Consider the following 19,869-nt stretch of genomic DNA (forward strand, 5'->3'; position numbering starts at 1 on the left):
CTTTTTTTTAGGTTTGATTCTCTAGAAAATCCCTAGATGAGGAATTGTGTGTAAGTGATTAAGGAATGGCTCCCAAGAGAAATCAGTAAAGGATCAGGTGGTAAAAGGAAGAAACCAGCGAGGCTGCCATTCAGCCCTATGCTGCAGGGGACTCTGGAATGCAGTCACACAGGAGTCAGTTTCGATTGAAGCCAAGGAAAACGCACTTCTCACCAGTGGGCATCCGCCAAGGGTCACCCCAGGAGAATGAAAAGTACTAGGCACTTCCAGAACTTAGCCCTTGAGAGAAGAGTGACTCCAGCAGCCTCAGGACAAGTCCCCAGAGAAGAGTCGCAGGTGCAGGCCATTGTCAACAAAAGTACACTTGAAACTGTGGAGAAATGACCAAAATGATCAACAAATCTGGGAGGATACGGGCAGAATACCCGTATTCAGAATACGGGCAGTTGCTATCCTCTCTAATGATAGTCTACACAAGACTTCTGCTCTGAAGGATACACAGAAGGCAATGCAAGGAAGAGGAAGAGGGAATCCACAGCCCAGATGCACAAATCAGGAGGCACTGTTGTAAGAGGCATTTGAAAGTCGTGAAGTACCGTAAGGAATTAAGATGACTTCCAACTTCGGACCTTCTCTTGTTGATCGTTATTTTTTGTTAACCCCCTCTTGTTGGGAAGCATCAACACATGGGTAAGTGGCTGGGTATTGGCGCTAAGCAATCCCGGTTTTGAATATAAGATCCTTCACTTATCGGTCAGGGGAGCTTTTGGCAAGTTTCCTAACCTCTCTGTGCCTCAGTTTCCTCATCTGTAAAACAGGGATAATGTAGTACTTACCTCATAGGATTATGATAAGGAACCAATGAGTTTACTCATTATAAAGCACTTAAGAGTGGCATTGGTAACAAGGTAAACATTCTATTAGCGATTATTTAAAAAACAAACAAACAACAAAAAATGATGATTATCATGTCCCCTCCATGGTTATTAGTAGAAAAAAAAAAAAACACTTTGGAAATCTCAGAGGGGGTTCTCTGCTCTCCCTCTCCTCCTCCTTAGCCAGGCAGTAGAATGGGGGTTGGAGAGGAGAGAGAGAAGAAAATTATGCTCTAGCAAGTCACAGGTCTGGGAAAAAGGAAACCAAGTGAAAGCAGGAGCAGGAAGATAACTGTGAATTAGGAAGTAGTTCCCCAGAATATGAACCAAGGACCTAGCCTGAGAGCCCAGAGTGGTTTTAGAACACAAGTAACTCCATTGGAAATGGCTAACAATGAGCCCTCACACAGATGAACCCTCACAGCATAGACTGTATCATAAAACAAATATCATCACCCATGGTTTGGCCAAAAGCAGCATGCCTGGAGCACGACTACCAAACAGCTAGATGAATGGGTAGAGTCTTTGGAAAATGGGTCATGAATGCAAAGTAACTGGAAATGTGCAGAGCAGCTACATATGAAATTGAGACGAATGGGACTACCTATATTGCTGTATCTCTGGAGATCTCCAACCCCTAGGATACTGGATCCTCAGGCTAGGGCACCTTGCTCTCCCTTCCCAGGAGGAAACACAGCAATACAGGTTAAGGGTTTGGAGTCAGACTACCTGGGTTTTTTCTTACGATCTGAAGTTCACCAGGGAAAGTGACTCATTCAAGGTCTCCCCAGCTCAACAACAGAGTAGGCACCTAAATCCAGCATAGTTCCCTTTGACAGTTCCCATACTTCCTCACTTGAGGACCACCTGAACAATTTTTGTGTTCGTTAACTAGAGTACCATTTGTGTTTGCTACCTAGAGTACAACTACTTAGTGAATATAGTTCCTTGCAGTGATTCCTCTCTTGGAACTCAGCCTTATTATAAGCAATAATACCCATGAATCTCACATTTGAGTTTATATTTTTTCTTAGTATACATTTAAACTAACAAGTATAAAAATAAAACATATATTTGTTTATATACCATTTAAAGTCCATTTATGCATGCATGTGCGCACACGCGCATACACACACACACACACACGCGCGCGCTCGCACAGAGTAGTTTCCATACTTCATTTTGGAAAATATTGCTCTGTGTACAAAAGAAAAAAACAGCTTTAAGGAAGCTAGTTCAGGGCAGGAACTGTGTCTATACCAGACACCAGGAGGGCCAGGGATTTGCTTGGCCCTATTCCCTGTGGGTCTCAATTCAACAGGATGCCACAAGTTTAGAATGAGATTAAAGCATAACTACAGTGGAGTTGGATTGAGTTTTAGTTTTTTCTTTATTCTTTTTTTTTTAACTTAGAAACAGGAGGTGGAAGACACTGAACCGCATGCTCTTTTGAAACTGTCTCCTGTCCAGTAATTCAGTGGGTTCTACACACTATGCAATGTTTGGATTTATAAATTTTAAGAACGGTTCTGTAAATCTTTAATGTGTACAATTTCCATTAAGAAAGCCGCAGTCAGTTCAGCCTTTGTAGTCACAGTAAGATGCTGCAGGGCTCACACAGTGGGGAAATGATTCGCACCTTGGAATGTTAATTGCACCAGCTCCTGGGCCTGAAGGCTCACAGTGTATCAGGATCTTTGTGAAATAGTACGTGCCCATACGTGCCCATCTTGTCTAGCGGGCTCTGGCATTAGAAATTAAGAAAGAGAAGAAAATCATTTAAGTTTTGCCTAGAGTTAAGATTAGTCTTTTTAAGGGTTTCCCCATCCCCACTCCACTTCAGATAAAGCTACCTGTATAGACTGTACCGGATATAGAAATTTAATGCTTTTTCCATTCTCTTCAAAGCTAAATCTTTTAGCTGACTTTTTCCATTTGGTGCATCTCTTATCATTGGCTGGTCACCTTCGATCTGACACAAAGGTAATATAACCCAGAACAGGTCAGATCTACCTCTTCTTTTGCATTTCACATTCAGAATATCTAATATTTTTTCCAGTTACACAAGTATCAGAGTCCCAATGTTTGCAAAAGCCTTCCAGAAACTTGGGAAACACAGATTAGCTAGTCAAGCTGGCTCTCACAGATGGAAAAAAAAAGATAATAAATAATGAAATTATCATCAATATACTTAAAGCACAGACTTCCCTTTTAGATAGACCTAAGTTTGAATCCTGACTGTACTTGAGACTTGGGGCAAGTCCACTAACACTCTGTGCTTCGGTTTCTTCACTTATAATGTAAGGATACAAATAGTACTTATCTCATAAGTTTGTTTTGAGGATTAAATGAGATTGTGCGCACAAATTATTTAGCACAATGCTGGACACATAGAAAGCACTTCAGAAAATGCTAGTTATCATTCTTATTATAACCTTCAAGATTGCTAACATTCTGTCACACAAATTATCCGAATTGAAAATGGTCACTGGGACAGATTCCATTGACTGACCCATACAACGTCCACTCTAAACCTTTCTAAGACACACAGTGCCTTGACTCTCATAGCAAAGGTTCTGCATATGGCCCAGGTTCTGCCAAGCAGATGCCCAGAAAGGTGAAAGTGATTCAAATAAAGTGGCAGCTGCTTGTGGGTGGATCCATCTTTTTGCAAGCATGATGCCTGAGAAGCTTTGGTAGAAGTTCTAGTGTCCAGTCCCCAGCATCATAGGTACTGAGTGGTGAGAAGCAGCAATGGGTTTTTGCGAGAATAGTCCTGTTTGTGGTTGGGCATTTCTCCTGGGATTGTTCTCGCTTTGTGTTATCCTAGCCTGTTTCTCTGGCACTGTTGGAAAACCTCTAAGCTACCTAATACCCTACTCTAATTCTGTTCTATTAAAAGTGGCTACAGTGGATTCTGTTGTCTCCAACTAAGAATACAGTAATTACCAAAATGATCAATATGGTAATTATCAGAATATGGACATACGTTCTTGCTTTATTAAGTATATTTGGGATACTAAGGGATAAAGAATAGCATTATAAAAACCTTGTTCTTGCCTTCAAAATGCATTCATCCTAAAAGATACTGCATGAAGGGAAACTTTTTAAGGCTTGATTTTCTTCAGAAAGGCTTTGTGAGGAACTAACAGAATGAACTGATTGAACAACTTGAAACTTTGCAGAAGAGAATTCTCATTTGGGTCTTTATGGAGGACGACAGGTGAGTCTACCTGGCAGAGTGTTCTCACAAATTATAATGAGAGAGTGGAAAGATGTGCCGGAAAGCCAGTTAATGTGTATAAGTACTTGGCTCAGTATGTTGTATATGGTCATTAACATATTTCTAGGATGGCACCCAGGAGTGTGCTCAATTACAATGATGAGAATGCCTTGAAAGAAGTAATTAACAAGAGCATTGAGATCTGTCTCCAGACAGATTTTGAGTTAATGAGAAATGTGTGATGGGTGCAGACCTGGGTGAAGAGTCGTTTTAGTTTTACCAGGGTTCTCATCTGCCTTTGTTCATGTTGTTTTTTAATCATGTCAAATTCTTTCTCCCTATAAATATTGTCCTTATGGCATGTTCTCCGGGTGACTGTGGTCCCATTGACAACTCTCTTGTCATTTTAATTTATTAATTTTCCTCATGGCAAAATGAAAGGATCTCCTCAGAGCAGATCAGGGAACTTCCCACAATACTAAACTAAAAGGCAGAAACTGTCAAGTGCTTAAGTTACTTGTTTTCTGTCTTCCTCAAGAAAAGAGCACTACCTTATTATATCTTATAGTTCTGGAAGTCAGGAGTCTGAAATTAGTTTTACTAGGGTTTAGCGAAGGGTCCACAGGACTGGGTTTTTCCGGAGGCTTCAGGGGAGAATCCATTTCTTTGTCTTTTTGGCTGCCTGCATTCCTTGCCTCCTGGTCCCTTCCTCACATCACTTCACCTTCTTGTTTCCATTGTCACAACTCCCACTGCTGACTCTGACCCTTCTGCCGGCAGAAGCAGGTCCTTTGCGATTACATTGGGCCCACCCGAATAATCCAGAATAGTCTCTCCATCTCAAAATCTTTAATCGCATCTTTGCCCTATAGAGTACCATCCACAGGTTCTGGGGATTAGAATATGGACATATGGAGGAGGGGGCTTATTTAGCATACCACAGTTGGCAAGAATCAGAATTCTAGTCATCTTCTTCAGTCAGTGGGGGCTTACCGTATGGTTACAAGGAGAAGTAAGAGACTAGGAAATCAAGAAAACCAACCAGCCTTTGGGATTCAGCAGAGACACCTGGTTATCTTGCTGGCCTCTTAGCAGTAGGTGCCTTTTGTTTGAGACTCTAAACTCCAACCTGTATCATGACTGCCTGTACTTCCTTTTTTTTTTCTGACTGATTACCATCCTGCAGAAGATGCTCCTTTTCTGCCCAGCTCTCTTGTATCAGGGCACCTCATTGGCTGCTGTCTAGCCAAGAGAGAACAACCCTTGAATCAGGTGTCAATCCTTGCTCCAATCAGCTTTGGCCAAGGAAGCATGGCCATAGGACCCAAAACATGGCCCCTGATACACAGGAACCACAGTCATTTTTCTCTGAAAGATGCTAAGAGGGATAAGGGATTTCAGCAATTGTTAGACTTTTCTCCAAAAACAATATCAGTGACCTCAGTGTTTGGGCAATAATTTTTTGCTTCCTGATTTGAAAAACGGGTATGTTTACGGGTGCTTGTTCGAATGGGTTTTAGTTACTATTTACAAAGTATTCTTAAAAGAAATTATAAAATGTCTAAAAATAACTAAATAAGGGATGCTTTGGAAAGTTACAGGCTTGTCATGATGGCCTATAGCCTAATCATGGATACTAAGTACAGGCAAGGATATGCAAATCACTAAAGGGAAGTCTTCAAGGTCAAAGGTCTTTATGGTACCTTAACATTACATATAGTAACACACTGGAATTCCCAAGCCTTGACCATTTTAAAAAAATAGACCATAAAGCTTCCAGGACACTGAGTTTAATTCAGAAACTGTTTGATAAATGCTTAGTCCCTTTCACAGAGAGAGGAGATCTAGGAAGGAGAAAAGTCACCTGTCGTATATAGCACAGACACAAAGTGACTTCTCTTTAATGGGAGACAAAGAGCCTGTATATTCTTGGATTATGTCAGATAATCACAGGCTCAGCCACTGGATTAGTCATATCATGAATTTCATAATTACCGTGTAATTAACGCAGACCTTTAAACAGTCCTTTCTCTCTGGAAGCCAGTTGCTGGAATTAAATGAACTGTCACTCTCTGGGGAAAATGGAACCAACTTTTCACTTGGCTCACCTTGGCTGCGAGTAGCTTTCCAGGACTTAGTGCTCTTCCTTGCCAAGCTGTCCACGTGGAAACAAGCAGATGGTCCTTAAGGATGCAAAGGTTCTCTCTCCAAGTGGAAGCCCAGCAAAAGTAAAGGAGAGGATATTTAATGCCCAGACTGGTAAGAGAAGTAATTAACCGATTGTGCTGTGTGTGTTTCCACTGCACAAACAACAGCATTTAATTAAGTTTTTGTGCAGCTCAGGCACATCTACTCTAGCTTGGACTCTGGAGCCAGAAGGACCATTTAAATGTCAGCATGGCTACTTGCCAGCAGTGTGACCGTTGGCAGATGGGACAAAGAGGCGTGTTCCACGGGAATCTCGTGATGATTAAAAGCAGATAAAATGCACATTGCAGCCTTTGTGGGTAGAAGCCCTGAATAAGCCTGTCTACTTTTGTTATTCATTTTCCACTCTTAACCACTTGAAATCTCCAAGCCCTATCCAGAGTAATGTCACACTCTTCAAACCACTAAGCTATCTCTCTCTTCTTTGAAACCAGTTCTGGAATCTGTTGGTGCTTATGTGGGCTCTCCAACCTCCCAGGAACACTTTCTAATACCTGAACATAAGTCTGGGTACTACTTATAAACATTCTATTTGGCTTCCGATGACTTCTCCCTATGTTCTAAGCAACTTCCTATTATGTAAGAGCCTCCTTACTTTCTCTTTAATTAATCATTTCTTGTCTTCTCTTTCTCTAATCTTGTCCCTCCAAAACCAAGTCTAGATTGTCCTTAAGGATGTAAAAGAGAGAAAATTTCCATCAAATAGAAAATATGAAATGTAGTCAGGTTGGGGGAAGAAGTGAGAGAAGAAATCATGCCTGTTCCTTTGTTTTTTTCCCACAAAAATCCAGCCAGCCCTTGTACAGTTTCTCAACCTTCTTTTAATTCCCTTTGAACAATATAAATATCTCCTCCCACACCCCACCCCAATTTTATTTAAAATAAATGGAACATGACTAAAAGCATATTAAAACAATGGTAATCTTAGAATATTCTTATCAAACTACAAAATCACTCTCAGAGATTTGAAATCTCTTCTCTGGCCCCCTCTCAACCCCCAAGCAATCAACAATCTCTGCCTGGATTTAACATTCCTCTTCAACAGAATGTGCTGTATTTGTGAGTTTCTTGGCCAGAGCTGGCTCTTTGAGTGTGAACTCCCAAATCTGGTGACCATCTCTATCTAATTCTGTTAGTGCTTCATCCAGAATAGTATCTTGTGCGAACAAGCACTTAAATATGCTTTTTAATAAAGATTTATTGGCAAATACTGTATATGGTTAAGAGAGCAGGTTTTGTAGTCATGTTGCACATAGAACTACATGTCCTGGCTTCCATGGCAGTCAGGTTGTGGTCATGTGACAAGGTTCTGGCCAGTTGAATGAGGATGGGTATGATGTACGCCACTTATAAGCCAGGCCCCCAAATATCTCACATAATCTTCAACACTCGTTCTTCATTAGTTGGGCAGTAGTGTAGAAAAGATCTAAGGAAGAATTTTTAGGAGTCCCTGGGGAGTTATGAGGCTACAGGGTAGAAGGAACCTGGATCCTGAGTCACCAGTTGGAGGAGATTACCCAGAATAGCTGCCTAACTCACTGTGAGGCGAGAAAGAAATGGATCTTTGTTATATTAAGCCATAGGTATTTGGGTGTTCTATGCTATAACACCTAGTGTCAATCAACCTTATTAATATATTTTTAAAGTTCCTAGCACATAATAAGGGCTTAATAATGATTAGGTTTTACTAACATCATTATTTGTTCAGTCAGCTAATATTTGTTGAAGATTACAGATATTATCTATATGTTTCTCACTCTCCTGAAGAGGTAGGTTCTTAGGCCTTGTTCCCTCCTACCATAGGGCCTTTATCTATGTTCTTCTCTCTATTTAACCTGCTCCTTCTTCCCTTCTTCACATAGTCAACCACTACTTAGCCTTAAGATCACAACTTAATTGGGATCTTAGTCATGAAAACTTTCCCAAACCCCCTAGATTTGGTCAGTGGTCCCTATTACATGACCTCATAGATCCCTACAGTTTTCCTACAGAGTACACCTCACGATTTGTCATTGCATGACTATTTATGTAATTTTTTTGGTGAATGTCTCTCTTTCCCACTGTAGACTAAGCACCAAGAGAGCAAGGGCCATCCTATTTGATTCAGTGTTGCATTCCCTATGCCTAACCCAACACCTGGCATACAGAGGCCTAAGGAGCAGAATACAAGATAATTATCTTTTATCAGGGACAATCCAATCAGGATGCCTCAGCAAGATCCTTCCAATGCACGTGGATCCTAATTCTCCATTCATTTTTGCCTCATTTATTCACAATTAAAGTACAGGACAAGTTTACCTGGCCAGCCTAAGTCATTTACCATTGTCCTAATGACATTTGCTTTTGTCTTAAGAGGTTAGTCTCTAGACCTGTCTACTTCCCTAGTGGGAGGTGAGGCTCACTTTGACTCACACAGTAGGAACTTCCTCCAAATAGAGGGCAGGCTGGGATGCTAGGCAGTCTCAAACATTGGCAAATATCCTCTATACCAAGGGGGAATTAATGCAGGCCTGTTACAATTATTGAATCACAATTTGTGCCCTTGCTGATATTAGAGAAACCCCAGAAACACATTAAAAGTTTTCATTTATCAACGTTTATATACATGATTCAATTTCATTTGGGTTTTAGAAGGTGACATTTTCTGACTGACATGGGAGTCCTCCCTAATTGGGAGCCTACAGGCTCCTGCACCTGATTAAAGATGCCCATTTATTAAACTGCCCAGGCTGCATGTTGGAGAGCACTGTCCCTACCTGAGTGGGGGCATCCAAATGCAGTGGTAAAGAATCACCTTTTGATTGTTGTCGGGTAAACTATCATCATAACATAGCACAGCATGGACACTTCCTGCTTCTTTGAAATTTCAGTCCACCTGGCCTTCCTCCTGCTTACCTGCCAGATCTGTGTTTACCTTCCACCTAAAAAACATGTGAAGGCTGAAAGGGTGATGTGAGTGCAGCTGGACCACTATGTCTAGGGACAATGGTATTTTCACGGTTTGAGTCCCAATGGAGGCTGTAATGACCTGGGAGGTGAGGAAGGAGAGGAGAACCATGGGCTGCTGTAAGCCTCTCCACGTGGACCTGGAAATAGAAGTAGGGGCTGACTAGCAGCCCCATTTGATGAAAAAGTATACTACCCCATCCCCAAAGCTGCTTCAAATACTTTCATCAGACTCCCTTTGTTTCTTTTCCCTTTTAAAATAAAATCTTTTGTGGCCTCAGTAAAACTTGAAAATGGCTATAATAAGAGACCTCCATTACAGCTCTTCCACCTCTCTGTGACACATATGACCAGGCTTAAAAAGACATTCAATCTCAGAAGATACCACAGACTTAGCAACACTACCTTGGATTCACCTGTCCTGATAGTGGCTCCTCAAAGCATCACAGACACTTCTCTGAAACACTTGCCTGTCATTTCTGTAATGAAACCTCTTTCTCAGAATTATATATATCTGAAAATCGTGTCAAAAAACAGCCTCTCCACCTGAGAGGGATCCTTGAGTTTTTAGAGTGATGACCCCAGTTCTAGCAAAATCTGTGGGAAAAAAAAGTAAAGAGAGACCTCCATCAAATAAATGCCATCAGGTGCTTTAGCACCCATACAAGGTGTTCTCTACCCTCTTCTGAATACCTTTTGGGTGCTGACATTAAGACAGAAGCATATGGGCTGTGGCATCAGATAGTTTTCGTGAGAATTGTGACTGCTTATTACATATACAACTGCGGATAAATTAGTCAGCATCTCTGAACCTCATTCTCTTCATCAGCAAAGTGAAAGATAATGATAATGCCTGCCTCATTCAGTTGTGAGCATTGGAGGAATCATGTTTTCAGAGTGCCTGGCATACTGTAGGCATTCGACCCGGACGTGCCCAGTTCCTTGGACTGCTCGTTGCAACTGGAATTACTTCTACAAAGGAGCTGAGGTGGCTAGGCTATCGAACTGATTTGTTTGTCAGGCTATATCTGGTGCCCAAGCATAAAAGGCTAGTTGACCCTTGACAGGACACTGAGTAGTTTGAAGACCTGGGACCACTTGCATTCTATGTACTTGAATGTTTGTGTGGCCAACAGCTCAGAAGGGAACTGTGCACATCCACATCACATCCTGCTGAGAGCACAACAGCTCTGTAAGAAGGAAGAATTGGGTCTCTATACTGAATACAAAGCCGTGGGAGCTCTCCCAAGATACTGGCAGCCAGTTCCATAAGCAATCACAGGAGGAGCAAAGGACCTGCCCGTCTTCGAGGAGTTTCATTGCTCCAGACACGGCTGCATTGTAAAGCCAATTCCCCCAACATAGGTTGTTTTATCATCTTTCTGTAAAGGAGGCTTCTTATGCCTGGATATCCCTCCCATGCAGTGTATCATTACGAGCAGGGCCTTCACCAAAATTGTGCAGTATACAATATTCACAACCATACACAACAACCCTGGGTAAAAGAACGAACTCCGGAATCTGAGAAATCCGAGTGAAAATCTCACTTCTGCCACTTATGCCTAGTAAAACTATGGGCAAAGTGACTTCTAAATCTCCTTTTCCTCATTTGTGAAGTTGAAATAATTACAGCAGCTACCCCTTAGTGGGATTGTTATGATTAAAATAAAATAATATGTATGTAAAAATTTTAACATAGAGCCTGGCACATAGGAGATGCTTAATTATATAATAATAATTATTATTCTCCGTGGCTTACTTTTACTCTACCTTTAAGATCAACCTATATGTCTCCTCTCCTGAAAAACTGTTCTAATACCTCCCCAAGCTGGGCCAAATGCCTCTGCTACGTGCTCTCATCTGCCTGTGTGCAGCCTCTCGTATTTCTGAGCTTCCTTCCAGAACTGTGACCTCTTGTTGTCAGGGACTGCGTCTTTTGCATTAGGATACCAGCACCTAAAACAATGCCTAACACATAGTAGGTGCTCAATCAATACTAGTTGAATGCTGCCTTTGACGGGACCAAAGGGGAAGCTTGCTCTTTTTAGTTTAGTTTTTCAGTGATAGGGGAAAGAGGCAGAGAAATAAAGAAAGAGAGCAGGAACTGAACACTTGCCAAATTCGGGTCAGCCCTTTCCTGTGGTCATTTTTTGGAGGGTAGAAGAAAAATTGAAAAAGAAAAAAATTGAAAAAGAAAAACCTTATACCAAGCTGGGTCTAAGAAGATAAACAAGGCAAGTGTTCTACCTAGACAATGGCCCAATTCTCCCTGACAGGGGAAGGTGGGAGCCGTGGGGAACCAGACAAACATCCCCTTCCAATTTCCTTCCATCTGTGCTCAGCTACTGCAAAGCATCACAGCTCACACCCTCTCGTGGCCTTTCCTTCATAGAAGGCATCTTCAAATCCGAGACAGCCTCTTATCCGGTGAGTGCTTTGAAGGCTGGTTGAAGCTGCAGTGAGTCTGAATCACTCCTCACCACAATGGCCTTAGAATGAAAGAGGGTTTCTGTAACCAGGGTGTGTTCTAAAGTGGTTTTTTTGTGGCACAGTTTGCTTACACATAGTCCCTGCCAACCAGGAGCTGAGATTAGCAGTCTGTGTAGATCAAATTATCGAACTTCAAAATACCCATGAAAAATTGTAACAACAAAACAACAGCAGAAGTACAAAGCTGGGGGAGATGTGGTTTAACAGGAGCACGTGTGACAAATGACTTAGCTGTCCAGACGCCTGTAGACCCAACATGAGTCAGCCAAAGGATGTGGGTGCCAGAAGAACCTCAGGCAGACCCCATGGAGCTTCTAGAAAAAGAAGCGTGATGGCTGACTCTACTCCACGCCAGTCAGACCACCCTGGAAGAGGTTTGGCTCCATCGTGTGAGAGGAAAAGATGTGTCCTGAGTGGAGTTACCAACACTGGGGCTGGAGGTGGGGCAGCGGAGTGTCTCAAAATTGTGTCAAGTTGGACAAGAGGAAGAGATGAGTGACCTGGAGAAGAAAGGGCTTAGGCAGAAGGATGAGAGTGGGAGGTCCTGCTGCCTGTAACTTCTGTATGTAAGGCCTCCCCTTCCTGTCTGTCTAGTGATCTCCTATTCATCCTTTAAGACTCAGCTCTTACCACCTCTTCTGAGAAGCCTTCCCTCATCTCTCTAAGTAGAGCCAGCCACACCTCCATTGAGATCCCCTCCTCTTGCATCTAGGAGTCAGGTCCTTCATTAAAGCACCCCTTACATGGAATGGCTTTGGCTGAGCAGAGTTTCTATCCCGCTTATCTTTGCAACCCTAGTGACTGGCACAGTGACTGTACCTCACCTGATGTCTGATTAATTAAATTCTTGACATGAAACTGTCGCCAAATGTTTTGACCATGAGGAAGAGAGATTACATTTTTTTTTCTACGTGACTCTGAAGAACAGAACTAGAACAGAGGGTGGAGATTATGAGAAAGTGGATTTCAGCTCAAAATTAGGAAGTACTTTATAACAATAATGACGATATTTTTGTCGAGCGTTTTGGTCATCTGTTGTTGCATAACAAGTTACTCCAAAACTTAGTGGCCTAAAACTATGATAAACGTACATTGTCTCACAGAGTTTATGTGAGTCAGGGGTGGAAGACTGGTTCTGGCTCAGAGTCTCTCATGAGGTTGTAGTCAACATCCCAGCTGGGCTACAGCCATCAGAAGGCTTAATTGGGGCTGGAGGAACACTACAATATGGCTCATTCACATGGCTGCTAGCAGGAGACCTCAGTTTCCCCTCCGTGGGCCTCTCTATAGAGTATTTGAGTGCACTCACAATGCAGTAGCTGGCTTCTACTGGAGCAAGTTATCTGAGAAAGGGATGAGAGAGTTGACATCCCTAAAAATTCTATAGATATTAAGGGGATAATAAGGGACTTCTTTAAACAAGTTTATGCCGACAAATTTGATAACTTAGATGAAATGGACAAATTTCTTGAAAGGCGTAAACTGTTAAAGCTCACTCAAGAAGAAATAGATGACCTAAATAGCCCTATACCTGTTAAAGAAATAGAATCTGAAGTTCAAAATTATCCCACAGAGAAAATTTCAGACCCAGGTAGGTTCATTGGTGAATTCTCCCACGTTTAAGGAAGATATAACACCAATTCTTTACAAACTGTTCCAGAAAATGAAAACGAGTGAGTACTTCCTAACCCAGTCCAAGAGGCAAGCATTACAGATTGCAAGAAAAACAACAACAAAGCTAAAGACCTATATCCTCATGACAAATATCCCTCTTAACAAAATTTTAGCAAAAAGTTCATGGATAAGATGACTTACAAGTTCTAATATGTCAGTTCTCTCTAAACTAATCTATTATGCAATTCCATTACAAATCCCAGCAGAATTTTTAAAAGTAAAATTTTATTGGAGTGAAACAGGTACACAGAAAACTACACCAATCATAAGTATATAATACAATAAATATTTGCAAAGTGAGTAACTATAAAATCATGACACAGATGAAAAACTAAGGCATTATCAGCACCTCAAGCACACCGCTGGTCCCCTAACCCTAGTAACTAAAGAATAACTTTGCCTATTTTGAACTTTATGTAAATGGAGTTGGGATGGGGTATAAAAGAAAGGAATATAATTGAATAAAATAAGAGCAATTCCTTGATGATGATGATGATGATGTGCCATGAATTAAAGGGTATGGTTAACTCAACTCTCTTCACCTGAGGCCTCCAAAAATTGCAAAACAAACTAAAAGAAAACATGAAGACTTCTGGTGTACCTAGCTTACCAAGTCTAGACATGTCTGAATTCCAGTGGTACATGCAACTCAGGGTCAAGCTTCTTCCATCTCCCCACCCCCACCAGATCCAAATAGAACCAAGTCCATCTGGGGACCAAAAGTGCCCTCAATTGGATGTTAGACTCCCAGTTTTTATAGTTAAACTCTTCTTATCTCTGTTTCCTCATCTGCTAAATGATTTACTTGTCCTATCTAACTCGCAAGGATGTGAGGAAGATCAAAATAGGGTAAGGTATGTGAAAACAACTTGTAAAGTATTATTAAAATAAAAGCCATCACAATTATTATGTTAAAGGAAAAATTTCCAAATGATCCTAGCCTAGATTTTTTAAAAAATTTAATTATTTTATTATTTTTAATGCAAAATATTTAATAATATATAAGAAATGTTTTGATTTGCGGCAAAAGATGAGGTCCCAAACTGTACTCTTAAGTGCCATGTTTTGGGTATATTACTAATTTATTTATGTGTTAAACTTCAGATTATGTGTAATAAATTGTTTGTGGTACAATGCTATTGATTTCCCTGCATTAGAAGCTGAATTAAATGTGCATTACCCTGAGGTTGGTCACCATGAAGGAAGCTTAAAAAGTTTTGAGGGAGAATAAATGAAGACCATTATGGCGCTCTAGGCCTCATCTCTCGTTGATCCCTGTCACCCTAGGGAAGTTTTACTGCAATTTAGCTGTATGTACATCCTTGCCTTAATGCTTCCTCTAATGGTACCTAATGGCTTGGCTACATCACTTGCTTAATAAAGAAACAGCTGCCATCTCCAATTCTGTTGCAGACATTTTCTCAAAAAGAGTGTTGCTTTTGAGTACATTCTGTGTAAAATACAAAATTACCTGAGGAGTCTCTTTTGTTTCATGTTTTCATTAGCTCATTCATTCATTCAACTAACATTTATTGAATATTTACACTGTTCTAGGAATTTACTCAGCTGTTATTTTTATCACAAATTATAATACTAACCTCTGTAATCAGTACTTGAAAGTGTATTATTTATCCACTTGTTGTCCTTGGAGAATATTCAGATATTGGGAGAAGTAAAGAGGTGGAACTCTGGATTAAATTCCCACCTCCATTACCTTCCAGCTAGGTGACCTTGGTCAAGTTATTTTTCAGAAATAATTGAGCTTTTCTTAGTATATGATCAATATGTATAAATGTAATATGTACATTTGAAAAAATCATTTTACTGTGTGTAGGGTAAAAAGTTTGATATGGAGATATTGACTCAATGTAATAAATTATTTATTAGAATTTTCTATATTAGTATTGATTTTTTCTTTTATCTTTCAAATTAAAAATGTGACCAGACTGCATTTAGGTCTTGTTTAAATTAATTTTAACTTTTGAGCTTCAAAGTTTTACCATCTTCAGCTCTTGTTTTCTCTCCCTGATTCTTTGATTGTTACTCCTAGTTCATCAGTTGTATGCTCTTTCTGGGACTCCTATTTGCAGCCCCTTTAGTCACAATTTCAAAATTCTAAAATTGCTAAAAACCAAAAACTTTTTCATAAGCTGGCAACATATTTGTCACTAAGCCCTGACCTGACATGATGTGAGACTATTTAACATCCTTATTTACTTCCCTCAATGTTTTACTGCAGAAGTGTAATATTTTTGTTTATAAAGTGCTGACCTAGATCTTGCAGGGGGCCGTATGTAATATCGGTATATGCACCACATCATCTCTCTAAAATCCCCCAAAAGCTGAATCCCGAACTGCATCTGACTCTAAGGGTTTTAAATAAAGGATTGTTGACCTGAATGTCTATCCTGGATCTCTCAAATAAGTCCTCCACATCGCTCTTGGTTTTGTTGTTTTCATATTCATCCTCTGAGTTCTAGGTGATTTTCATAATTTTGTCTTCTTCACTAAATTCATTTTTGGCAGCTCGGCCTCCATGTGATTTTTTCATTTGGCATTTGTAGTTTCCTTCTCCATCAAAATATTTCCTGATCTCAGAGGGAGCCCTCCTTATGACTTCTTGTTCTATATCTGTCCATGTTCCCTTCAGTTTGGCTGGATTTGGCTGGATAAGAATGGGAAGCAGAAGCTCTGTTGGTCAGAGCCCTTTCACATGCAAGAAACAGAAACCCAGCTGGAACTGGCTTGAGAGAAAGGAGAACTTTATTGGAAAGACACTGGGGAAACTGACAGACCTCAGGGAGATTCTCAGGAGCTAGGACACCTCCAGGAACCTCAAAGGGAGACTGGAAGCAGGAGCATCATGCTGCGGGATTATACTAATAACACCAGGTTCATACTCTTTCAGCTCTGTAACCCAAGAAGCCGTGGAGTTTCTCTCTCTGGCTTCAGGGAAACATTTCAGGAAAAAGCTTATCGGTCTAGTCCGGGTCTCCTTCCCAGACCTATGTCCATTGAACGAGGCCAATTATCAAAAGAGGTGGGGGAGGCATGCCGAGCAGATTAAACAATAAGAACCACTTCATAAACCTTAAAAATTGTAAAAATTTACTGCAAATTGGAGAGCTCTTCCTGAATGTCCAGGGTGGTTCTCTTCTTTTGATTTGCAGCATCTTTTCATAGATACAATGATGTTTCCCTGTTTGCTCATTTGGAAGAAAGTTCCACTGGGTGGATGTATTGCCTGGTACAGCTGTCCGCTCACAGAGGAAGCCCTGCTGCACAAGCTCCCTGCTTGTTGCATCTGCCCTCTTACCTTCCATGGTGGTAGAGAAAAAGGGTTCTGTCAGAGTGCTTAGCACCAATTCCAGAAGCATTTCAATGGCACCCTTAATAGTGTGTCTGTTAGGTTTCTGTTTGTTACAAGTAATAGAAATCCCACTCAAACTGGTTTTAAAAATAGAAAAGATTTATTAAATCCCATAACTGGAAAAGTCCATCACTAGAGCATGGTACAATGTGATACAACCAGGGCTCCAGCTTTGGTTCTGGAGATTCCTGGGGCTCATCTTCCCCCAGACATGGACTCATCTTACACCAGTAGCAAGATGGCCACTGTGATTCTAAGATTCACCTGATGCTATCCAGAGGAAGACAGATGGCCTCTTCTGGCAGGTATCTCTTAAGCAGGAAGATGTAATCTTTTCAGCAGTTTCCAGTAAACTTCTCTTTACATCTTATTGGCTCTAATTGGTTACCAACTCTTTTGTGAACCCATCCCCTTGTCCAGGGAAGTGCTGTATGTTAATTGACTAGGTTTGTGAATCAATCAATGGCAGGGGAGTAAAAATCCCCTTAGGCCAAGCAGGCCAGTGCTTGGTACTGGGCATGAAGTGTATGGGCTATCTAAGGAAAAATGGGAACTAGAATAAAAGCTGGGATACTGCTAGGAAGGAGGATATGGGTGCCAGGTCAGAAACCCACAAAGAGCACTCACCTGGTTTCCATATCTGATGCAAGTCCTCACTGTTTTAAACTCTTGGAAATTCCCCATGAGAATCAGGGAGGGGATAAATTTGATGCTTATACTCACCCTGCTATTTTATACCCAAACTCTTAGAGACCACCCAACTCAAACTCCTCGTCTTACAGATAAAGAAACTGAAGCTCAGAGAGGAAAGTGGCTGCCCAAGGTACCCTATGACTACAGGTGGCTGTAAAGTCATTTAAAGCTTTCCAGCTCTTTTTCTAAAACCCATCTATGAAAGTTAATGTCATGTGTCAACTTGACTAAGTTAATACTAGACGTTTCTGTGGAAGTATTTTTATATGAGATTAATGTTTATATCAGCAGACTTCGAGTAAAGCAGATTCCCCTTGTGGTGATGATATGGGTGGGCCTCATCTGAGTTGAAGACTTTAATAGAAAAAAGACTAACTTCCCTAGAAGAGGGAATTCTGCCAGTAGACCACATTGGGCTCTCACCGCAACTCTGGGTCTCTGGCCTGCTGGCCTACCCTACTGATTTGGGACTTGCTAGCCTCTACAATCACGTGAACCAATTCCTTAAAATAAATCCCCTTCTTTATGTATATACACATCCTATTTGTTCTGTTTCTCTGGAAAGCCCTGACTGATATGCCTGACTTGACCTGCTCTTTATCCTGACCTTGGACGGAGATCTCCATTTTAAGAAATACTATTCTAAAAGAGCTGTCATTGGGATATGTTGTCTTTTCCATTTAGCCCAGATGCTGGTGGTTTAGACTACATGCTCCAGGACATGGTCTTTTTCTGGCTAGCATGACTCAATAAACCCTTTCTTTTAGGGGGAAAAAAAGTTGTTTAGCAATGGGTATAGAATTATAGTATTGTAAATTATAGTATTATTTATAGAATGATATTAGTAACTAGTTCAAGTTGGTGATGATGAGTTGATGGAGTGTACGGAGATTATGGTCAGAGGTTTTTCCAACACTGAAGATGTAACAGCAGAAAAGTGGCTTACCCTGTGGAAGATCAGAGTCAGGTTTAACATCAACAGGGACCCCTTTCTCCCTGCTGTGTCTCTTTTTGTTTGGGGCAATTTATCCATGTGGTCAGGATCTGCTCTATGCCATGGGCTCCCTGCAGTTGCCCCATGGGTTGCCCGCAGCCATTCCTCCTAAGCAGTATCCCAAATTCCTTTTGGGGCATTATCCCTCCCTGATTGTGGGTGGGTAGTTGTGGTGATGCTCTTATATGGGAGTGCAAAGAATCAGACCTGTCTCTCCTGGCTCCATTTAAGCCACAGCATGAGAGTGTGATCTCAGCTCAGCCAACCAGGTACTCTCTTCTGGGACTTTGAATCTTGAGCAAGTGCTGCAAGATTAGGAGTGGTAGGTTGGCACCAGCCGTGGCAGCCAAGGTGGAAGAGGCATCAATATTTTGAATAGACTTCTCCAGTTATAAGACAATTTCTAGACTTTCCGTGAACTTCGTCTGGCTTCTTGGCCCTGTAGAACACTATAGATTCCTGCCATTTCCAAGTCTGACCCTCAGGTTTCCATCAATTCTGACAGCATTGTGAATCTTTGCTTAAGTTACCCAGAACTGGCTTCTATAATTGGCAACCAAGACCCTTGACTAATGCAGATGCCTGTGTATCGTTTTTGGCTCTGCTTCCAATTTAGTGATAAGTCATTTCACTTCTGAGAGCCTCAGTTTCCTCATATGTAAAATTAGGGACTGAGACTAGATCTGTGTTTGGCAAATATTTTTCATCCACAGAAAAACGTTATGCAGACAAAATCTTCCTATGGGAGTAGACAAATCATTAAACTGATCAATGCAGCGCTACTCTGGCTAACGGTTTCAAAGCTCCAGAATCCTGTCCTCTTAGCTCTTTCTCAATAGTACCCCCAACTGTGACTTCTGCTCTATATCATGTGGGAAAGGATTACACTTCCCCTCTCTCATGCAATGAAAGATAGTCTGGGTTGACTTCACTAATTCAGGGAGGCAACATATTTGCAGTTTTTCATTATCAAAGATCCATTTCTTCTTAAAGAAATGTGCTAAGCAAATGCCCGTGAAGTATTTACTCACACACACACAATCAGTCAATCAGTCAATCAGTCAATCAATCAATCAATCAATCCTCAATCCCCCAGTTGCCAAGTTTTAAGAGCACTTTTGATTGTGGAGAAGGCACATCAAAACCACAAAAAGCAAACAACAAGAAAATATTGGAGTGGGAACGTTTTGCCACTCTCTTTAAAGCATTTGTGAATGTATATATCTTGACCACTTTTGATTATTTTATTTGGTCTTTGAAGCATAGAATTGATACTTCATGATAAATTCATAAATTAGCACTCTTTGTGGGTAAAACAAAACGAGTATAACTTTCACCATTAAGACCTGGGGTATTTAGTTTAATCTGAGAAACTAAACACTATCCCTCTCCTTGG

The sequence above is a fragment of the Pteropus alecto genome, unplaced genomic scaffold (genome assembly GCF_000325575.1).
Source record: "Pteropus alecto unplaced genomic scaffold, ASM32557v1 scaffold98, whole genome shotgun sequence".
Classification (NCBI taxonomy): Eukaryota; Metazoa; Chordata; class Mammalia; order Chiroptera; family Pteropodidae; genus Pteropus; species Pteropus alecto.